Consider the following 9,872-nt stretch of genomic DNA (forward strand, 5'->3'; position numbering starts at 1 on the left):
GGCGATCTAATGATTGATAGTAAAATCCAATTACTTTAGTAAGGACTTCTGTCTTAAAACATGGATCTAAAATTGTCGCAATTCCATAAATAAAAGGAAAATCGGTGAAATATGTCTTCCACTTGTCCATCATATCTGCAAGAATCGGCTTTAAATATATGTTAGTATCATCATGCGAATGTTTAAGAAGATGATAAAAAATAGTAATACATTCACTTATTACTAAGTGGACGTTTGGTTCGTAAACATATGAAAAAATCTTAGTTGCGTGGTCATACGCTTCTAATATTTTCTGTACACCTATAGCTAGTTCCCATGTGTCATCACTTAAATAGCTATCTGTACACTCACTATAAAGTTGTGTTATAACTGGACGATAAACAATCGCTTTTTTTAATAAATCGTGGGTTGAGCCCCAACGTGTAGGAGTATCTAATTACCAATACACTTTTTTTAGTTGATAATGGTCACATAATTGCTTATATCTTCTCTTTATCTGTGCAATTCTAAGCCACTTAACTATGTCTCTAATGGGATCTAATAAATCACTTAATTGTTTAATACTGGCTTGGCAAGATAAGTTTACTATATGAGCACAACAACGTACGTGTAATAATCTACCACCAAGGATAAAACTAAAAGCAGGTTCGTTATACAAAAGTTCAATGCATTTAATGTTGGCGGTTGCATTATCGGTAGAACAACAAAATATCTTATCTAACAAGTTCCATTCTTTACATATTTCTACTAATCTGTATTTTATGTTTTCACCCGTATGTCTTTCGAGCATTGCCTCAAAAGCAATTATTCTTTTTTGAATAAACCAATTTTGATCTATCCAATGTGCTGTTACACACATATAAGCTTCTAAATGTGGGGGAGCAGACCAAATATCAGTTGTTATACTAACCCTACCATTAAAAGATTTAAACATTTCTACTAATTCATAGCGCATTGATTCATATAATTTAATTGTGCGTCGTTTAAGAGTGTTCCTAGAGATTGCTCTATATTGTGGTTGCAAGGTTTTTCTAGTGTAATGCTCGTATGCCCTACTTTCACCATGGTTAAATGGCAATTCATCACAAATTACATATTTCGAAAATTCATCAATCATATCATTACGATTATATTTAAAAGGCATACCTCCGCTGGGAATGTCCCACTGTCGGCTTCCACTTGTGGTCCCACTGTCGCTTGCTGCATGAGTTTCTTTTGTGATTCCATGCTTATTTACCAAATGTTTGTTGAAAGATCCCGTACCACCACCTAACACGTATTCACAAAACACAATAAATGAATTTTTAATACATTTTTGATTTATAAAATATAAATATTATGTATGTATAAAAACTTAAAAGTATTTACCTCTGGTGAAATTGTATGAAACTAATGGATTTACTCCTTGACTTTCACAAATTTGACAAGTGCATAAGAAAACATCCGGATTGTCGGTTGGTTCTTTTGTAAAATACGACCACACATGTGAAACAGCTCTACCACTAGGAGGTGGCATTGCCGGAAAAGGTTGTCTTACTGGTTCATCCTCATCTAAATTTAAATATAAATACATACTCAAATATAAATAAATAATAATTTAAAATTTAATCAATTTGAAGAATAAAATTATAAAACTAACCGATACTTTGGAAATTGACTCGTTTACCACGAGCTTGTCTTTGTTGTTGTTGTTGTCGTTGTACTTGTTCTTCATGTGATCTCGTTGATGACTGTCGAGATCTATGTATCCCAATAGGGGTCGTTGGTTCCTCTTCTTGTTCAATTTGTATTTCTCTTTCCACGTCTTCTGCATAATCGTGTAATTCTTGGTCGTACCCTTTTGGATAATTTGGTTCATAATTATAATTACTAATCGAAGGTGTTGTTGATATCGACGGAGTTGAAGTGGCCTTTCTTTTGGAGCTAGCACCTCCCAATGATTTTGCCACTTTAGTAACTTTTTTAGAGGCTTTTTTTAAAAATGAAGACATGATAATACTGAAATAATAATGGAATTAAGAAATAAATAAATACTTAAAAGACTAATTATGTAATTAACTAATTAAGAAATAATTAAAAGACTAATTATGTAATTAAGAGAATAATTGCGTAATTAAGTAATTAAGTAGAGAGGGTAAGTAGAGAGAGTAGGAGAAGAGATGAGTTGTGAATGAAAATGATTGAAAATGATGTGTATTTATAATAAAAAAACCCAACGGCTAGTTAACGGCTATTTTCTGGCGGTTCCATGGAACCGGTGGACCGGTTCACCCGGACCGGTTCCGGTGGGCCGGTTCACCCGGACCGGTTCCGGTTCCGGTTCCATGGAACCGGTGGGCCGGTTCACCCGGACCGGTCCCGGTTCCGGTTCCGGTTCCATGGAACCCGTGGTCCGGGTGAACCGGTTCAGACCGGGTGAACCTGCCCGCGGTTCTTAGTTCCGGTTCAAGCGGTTTTTTCCGGCGGTTTCACGGTTCCGGCAACTTTTTTTCCGGCGGTTTCACGGTTCCGCGGTTCGGGCCGGTTCGGAACCTGTCGCGAACGGTTCCGGTTCCGGGACGGTTTCGAGCGGTTCGGGACCGGTTCGGTTCCGGGTAACCCGCTCCGTGGCCATGCCTAGGTCTGACTGAGATTCCGTTCTTTCAAGACTTTGAAAGTCTTTTCAAGTTTTACTGTTTTAGCCTTTAGCGATTCATTTTTATTTATAAGTTCTTCACAACCTTCAACATAATGACGTATTCTATTTTCTAAAATATCTTTCTCATTTTTTAAGAACTTTTCAATTTGAAACATATCAAGGAGAGCTTTAACTAATTCATCTTTAGACGATGTGTTAAGAAAGTCTCATACCTCTTTATGGTTTTGTTCTAGATCATCATCTTTGTCATCATTAGCTATAAGACATAAGTGAGCTTGACCATCTTCACTTTCAGATTCGATTGATCCTTTGGAATCACTCCATGTAGCAATCATTGCTTGTTTCTTCTTTTTTTTCTTGTAGGATTCCGTTTTCTTCTTAAGGCACTCCTTCACAAGATGTTCTGTAGATCCACACTCAAAGCAAGCAAGTTTGTTAATTTTAAAATTTGAATTAGAGTTAGAAGACTTACCTTTATTTCTAGATTTAAATCTCTTAAATCTTTTATGCATCTTCATGATTCCTTCTAGACCTTTTATGATCAAAGCAAATGGATCTTCCTCATCATCGCTTTCTTCATCATCGCTTGAGGATTCATGATGTTTCTTAGCCTTTAAAGCAAGATTTTTCATGGAAGATATTACATCTTTTTCTCCATCATCATGTAAGGTAATTTCATGAGTTGTGAGTTTTCCAAGGAGATTGTCAAGTGATAGAACTCTCAAGTCTTGAGCTTCTTCAGTGGCGGTGACTTTTGGACCCCATTTGGATCTTGGAAGACACTTCAAGACCTTCTGGACTTTTTCTGCATTAGTAAAAGTTTTGCCAAGAGAATTCAAACTGTTAGAAATCAAAGTAAAACGTGTAAACATTTTATTAATATTCTCATCCTTTTTCATCTTGAACATTTCGTATTGATGCATGAGGATGTTGATCTTTGTCTCCTTCACTTGACTTGTTCCTTCGTATGTCGCAACCAACTTGTCCCATATTTCCCTAGCGCTTGTACATGAAGAAACCCTATTGAACTCGGTACCATTCAAAGCACAACACAATTGATTCATTGCCCTATAGTTTTTGGAAACGGCTTCCAAATCGCTTTGTGAGTATTCGGACTTGGACTTTAACACATCATTTCCTTGAGCGTCCTTTTTCATGGGTACCTTAGGTCCTTTAGTTATGATGTCCCAAAGCTCCATGTCTTGATCAATCACGAACATCTTCATCAATGTTTTCCAATGTGAGAAATTCATTCCGCAAAACAAAGGTGGTCTAGAGCACGAACATCCTTGAGCAAACAACCCTTCTCTTATCGGATCCATCACAAGATATTACTCTTTTTATGTGAAACTCGGCTCTGATACCAATTGAAAGTTGATAGGAGGTCGAATACTCTCTAGAGGGGGGTGAATAGAGAGTATGGGCGTTTAAAATTTTTGTTTGGAAACTTATCTCAAGAGATTGAGGAGTCTTTCAAAACTGTTTTCTGGGACAGTTTTGAGTCAATTCGTAAAACAATAACGTATGTGCGAAAAATAAACTTTAAAGTATAACACACGATATGTTAACGAGGTTCGGTTCTAAACAACCTACTCCCCGCCTATGGGTTCTCTTTCAACCCGTAGGATATCAACGCCTTTTATAAATCAGACTTTAATACAAACAAGAAGATCTCACTATCTCCTCACACCACGTTCTTCCCCTTGAAGAACCGTATTACAAGTCCCTTTAATAAAAGCAAATCCCAAATCACACAATAGAGATTTACAAGTTGAACACTTTGAAAAGTATTCTAAGTTAGGCGTATTAAACTTAATCTAACTCTTTTTAAACACTTAAGCCTATTACAAATGTAAGAGCTAGATGAACTAAGAATTACAACTCTTTGAATACTTAGAGAATATTAGATCTTATCACAAGAGAGAAAGTTATTAGAAGAGGTGTATATATGTATGTAGAGTTGCATCTTAATTCTGAAATGAAGCCTTGTATTTATAGTGTTACGCCTTAACACATCTTTGAAAAACAAGAAGGCTCCTTCCATTAAAATTGTGTTGACCTGGTCATTCTGTGCCAGTCTTCAAGATCTTGAGCTTAACTTCAAACTGACGTGTACTGACAGCTTTTATAATTTCGTCATTGTGTGCTGTAATTTACTTTTAATCACCAATGCTAAGCTGCCACGTTAGTACTCATACAAGATATTGAAAACTAAGCAAAATACAGATATATCAACGTGCAAATAATTATTTAAATCAATTCCTATTTTAAGCATTAATTCAAATTTCAATTTCCTATTTTTAGAATAGATTTAAATCATCACCTAATGTATTGGAGACTCTTTAACTAGTCTTAACAATATATTCAAAATTCAAATATAACCGTGTACTAATAATAAACGTTGTGTACCTTGTACTTAACAATTTAATCATTCAAATATTTCAAGTATATATTTTAAATTCAAATTTAAAATATAAAACATAATCCAAACGTTAATAATGTAACGTATAAAATATTCAAACTTAAATTCAAATAACATCAAAGTTAATTTTAAAGAACCTTGACCTATTGAAATATTTCAAATATAGTTTTAAGGAACCTTGACCTATATAAATATTTCAAATATAATTACGAAACTAAACTTATTATTAATGTAATTATCTTCAAGACTTTGAAAAGAACTTCAAGACTTATGAATTTAACCTTTTGATAAGTTTAAGTTATTTAAGCATATTTCAACACTTTGTACTTGAACATGTAATACTTAAACACTTTATATTTAATATGATTTTAGATTGACTTAAACAACTAAATGCAATTACTTAATTTATTTGTTTAATCAATATGTGTTTTGAATTATCATTATTCAAGAGAGTTGAGTCTTCAAAATTATAATGCTCTAATTCAAAATACTAAGTATACAAAAAAATCCCAAATTTCGGTGATTAGATGTTTGTAAGTGGTTTATCGAATCATAAATTAAACAAATTTTATACCTATCAAAAATGAAATTGAAAATACAGATAAAATATATCGAATCATTTTTGAATATAGGAATTTCTTGATATATGTAATATTGGATTGAAATAGGGCTATCTTATATTTGTAAAGCGCTTTATCAAATGAGATAGACTCAGTAAAATTCACAAACAATCTTACTAACATTTTCTTCAAATTTTTCTCCCCTAATTATTATTGTAATTATTGTGGATCCTAGATAAATAAAAAAAAGAACGAATAAAATGGAATCAATTTTGGATATAGGAATTTCTAGATATATTTAATATTGGATTGAAATAAGGCTACCCATAATGTTATGTTTGTAAAGCGCTTTATTAAATGAGATAGACTCAGTAAATTTCACAAACAATCTTAGTAACATTTTCTTCGAATATTTCTCCCCTAATTATTATTGTAATTATTGGGATCCTAGATAAATAAAAAAAAAGAACAAATAATATGGAATCATGTTTGGATATAGGAATTTCTAAATATATGTAATATTGGATTGAAATAGGAATACCGATAATGTTATGTCTTAAAGCGGGAATTTCTAGATATATGTAATATTGGATTGAAATAGGGCTACCCATAATGTTATATTTGTAAAGCACTTTATCAAATGAGATAGACTCAGTAAATTTCACAAACAATCACATTAACATTTTTTTTCAAATCTTTCTCCCCAGCCATAATTTGGCCTCTTTATCTTCGTTTATTTTTTGAAAACTCGTTTTAATCCCAGTTGAAAAAGAGGAAGACGAACCACATATAATTATTATTGGGGATCCTATATTAATAAAAGGAGAACGAATAATATAGAATCATTTTTGGATATAGAAATTTCTAAATATATGTAATATTGAATTGAAATAGGTCAACCTATAATATTATGTTTGTAAAGCGCTTTATCAAATGAGATAGACTTAGTAAATTTCACAAACAATCACCATAATATTTTTTTTCAAATCTTTCTTTCCATAATTGGCCCTCTTTATCTTCATTTATTTTTTGAAAACAAGGATGAACCACATATAATTATTATTATGTAATATTGGATTGAAATAAATAATTTTTTAAGATTGGAAAGTGTTGTTTCGGGTCATGAAGAAAAAGGGTAAAGATTGATGAATAAGAGAAGAGACAACCATGAATTTGACGGGCAAGCTTCATATTACAAAACAAAAAAATGTCGTCGTCAACTATTGTATAAATTTGAGTACACTGTCACAATGTAGCCCTTATTTTAGAAAAACAATAAAATGACAATCATTTGAAGAATTTTAATTAAAGAATTCTCGAATAAACATCTACAAAAGATTGAAAATCAAGCTCAATAAACTAAAAATTCATTAATCTTAATAAAATTCTTATTCTCACCCTCCATTTCGAACTACTAATAGATAATCAAGTTTCCATTACTTTCAAAATTTATAAAAGAATTAGGGTTTTGAAAAAAAATTAATATACTATATTAATGTTATGTATCAGTATCACCATATAGTGAAAATAAAATCAATTTTTGATTGATTTAAAATAATTTAATATGCACATTAGCACATGTGAGCTGAAAATGTATCCAACCTAGATAATACAAAGTATCATTTAACCTATCTCGATCATAAAAACATCTTAAATTTTTAGCAGTGCCACCTATCTGAAACACCACTCCCATAAACTCAAACCAACAAGATTAAAAAAAATCTTCTATTATGGTCTTCTTCAACAAGAGCGCGAATATGGTGCAATTGATGTATATTTCACTATTTGGGATTTTTAGGTTGTGAATAGTTGTAGTTGGGGTAATGCTATATTAGCCCACCTATATAGTCAGTTGTGCCCTGCATTTCGTAAAGGACTAAAGGGGTTAGGAGGATGTGTTGTACTCTTTGGATGGCATAGGAGCACATTCATATTAGCCAAATAGTCATATCTAGGTGATGGACCTTCTTTATGTTTTTTACTTTTTCACTTGTTTACTATTCTAATTCAGATTAAATGAGTGTATTTATTCATAGTATGTCATCTTCCGAGGCAATGTGTTGTTGTATCCATTACTTGTATCGAAATGCACTTGATTAACAACCAAAAAAACATGTAATAATATTTACCTCTAATTTGAATAACCATAATTATACTTCGTTTTAACAGTTTATAGTTCCTTTTCTTATAGATGACATGGTAGTCTTGCATAGAGACCATGATGGCCCCATTTCCAGCCATATGCATTAATGATCTGCTATAGATGGTGTACAAGGAGTTCGTTGATATGTTATAACATTGTGGAGTTCCATTGGTCAAGTTATGCGTCAATTCGAGTTTAAGCATTTGATTCCAGGCCCAACTGACATTAGCGTCGACTTGCATGGAATCGATTCTCACCATAGAAACATATATTATCCTATGCGACACTAAATGCATGCAAACGTGCTTTGAGACACCCGAATCCATGTACCATGAATCATCTTGCATACAACAAATATTATTATTTGTTCCATTTAAATCCAAATTGGAATTAAATTTAATTAATTATAAGGAAATACCTTCATTCATGGGATCTTGGCTAGAAGCCTCACCCTCGTTAACATTCTTTTTCTGAAAAAGAAAACAATCTTTCTTTCGATGTCCCGATTTTCCGCAAATCCAACACCCACCAATCGTAGGTTTCTTGGAAAAATTAGTAGATTTCCCTTTGAAAGAACTCGAGCCCCTTTTCTCAAGCTTAGACTTGTTAGAATTTTCTCCTACCATGATAATAGTAGAGACTGAGGATGGATCCTTCCCTTTCTCTTGCTCACGGATCCCAACTTCTATGAGAAGATGGGTGACAAGTTGGGTAAGATCGATTTCCTCCTTTTTGTACTTTAGGGTACTCCTTACATCTTTTCATGATGGTGGTAATTTATCAATAATACTAGAGACAACAAAGAGTTCATCCATATTTATGTCGCGCCTTTGAAGATTATCATACATCCTTTATATCTCATGAAATTATTCCATAATTGGGCGATTATCATCAAACTTAAAATTATTGAAATTACTTACAAGAAACATTTTAATTGATGCATCTTCGGCCATATATTTAGTTTCAAGTGAGGACCATATTTAATTTTTAAACACTATTCGTCAATCACTCTTAATATGTTCTTTTGGTTTTGTTATGGGCGGGATACACTGGGTATGATGATGATAATGATGACTCTTAATATGTGCTTTGTTCTTAACCTATAAATTAAAACATAGTCAGATGAGATCTTGCTTTATTCGTCTTAATGTAAATTTTATTAATATCAACTTTTTATAATTTTTACTCAAGCATAATTAGAGATATTTAAAGTTAAAATAATATATTAACAAATGCGCCAAAACCAAATAGAACAATAATAATGAATGAATATAAACTTTCATTTATTTTTGTAATGTGTGGATTTGGTTATAACTAAATGGTAATATATGGATTTAAAAATATAAACTTTGCCCCTAAACCTTACCATGTAATGCTATCTAATACAATGTTTACTTTAAAATGAACCGTTATGTGAAAGAACATTTTATATACAAGTTTTTTTAAATTGTTTTGAAAGTCATAAATACATTGCTATGTCACATAGTGCTTTTGGTTTTGACTACAAATAAAAAAATAAAAAAAATGCTATTCTATGTGGGCAGTAAAGATGTAATTATTTTCCTCCAAATTTTGTATGAAATCGTTTTACTATAAGACATATCTATATAATTAACACATTTCAGAAATTGATCACTCTAAAAAATTTAAATGATTATTTAGAGTTATAACTTATAAGTTATCACTTTAAAAATAATCAACTCTAAGATTATAATTAGTCATTTTAAAATTATATATAATTAATTTAATACTATAAGTGTATATAAAATCAGATTAAAATTATAATTGATCACCAAGTATATATAAAATCAGTATAGCTATTTTAAGTCGATAAAAAAAATTTACTCCCTCCAATTCACCATCATAGTCTCATTTCTATATTAGGTCAGTTCACCATTAATGTCTCATTTCCTATTTTAGTAATAATTTTTTCCCATTTTACCCTTACTAAAGTAAGTAAATAACCCTTTACCCTTACTAAAGTAAGTAAATAACCCCTTACTTTATCTAATTACATCTATTCCTTACACCTTTTTAGTGGTTCCCAATGCATTTCTTAATATCCGTGCAAAACCAATATGAGACTATGATGGTGAATCGGAGGGAGTA

This window comes from Amaranthus tricolor, chromosome 12 (genome assembly GCF_026212465.1).
Source record: "Amaranthus tricolor cultivar Red isolate AtriRed21 chromosome 12, ASM2621246v1, whole genome shotgun sequence".
NCBI lineage: Eukaryota > Viridiplantae > Streptophyta > Magnoliopsida > Caryophyllales > Amaranthaceae > Amaranthus > Amaranthus tricolor.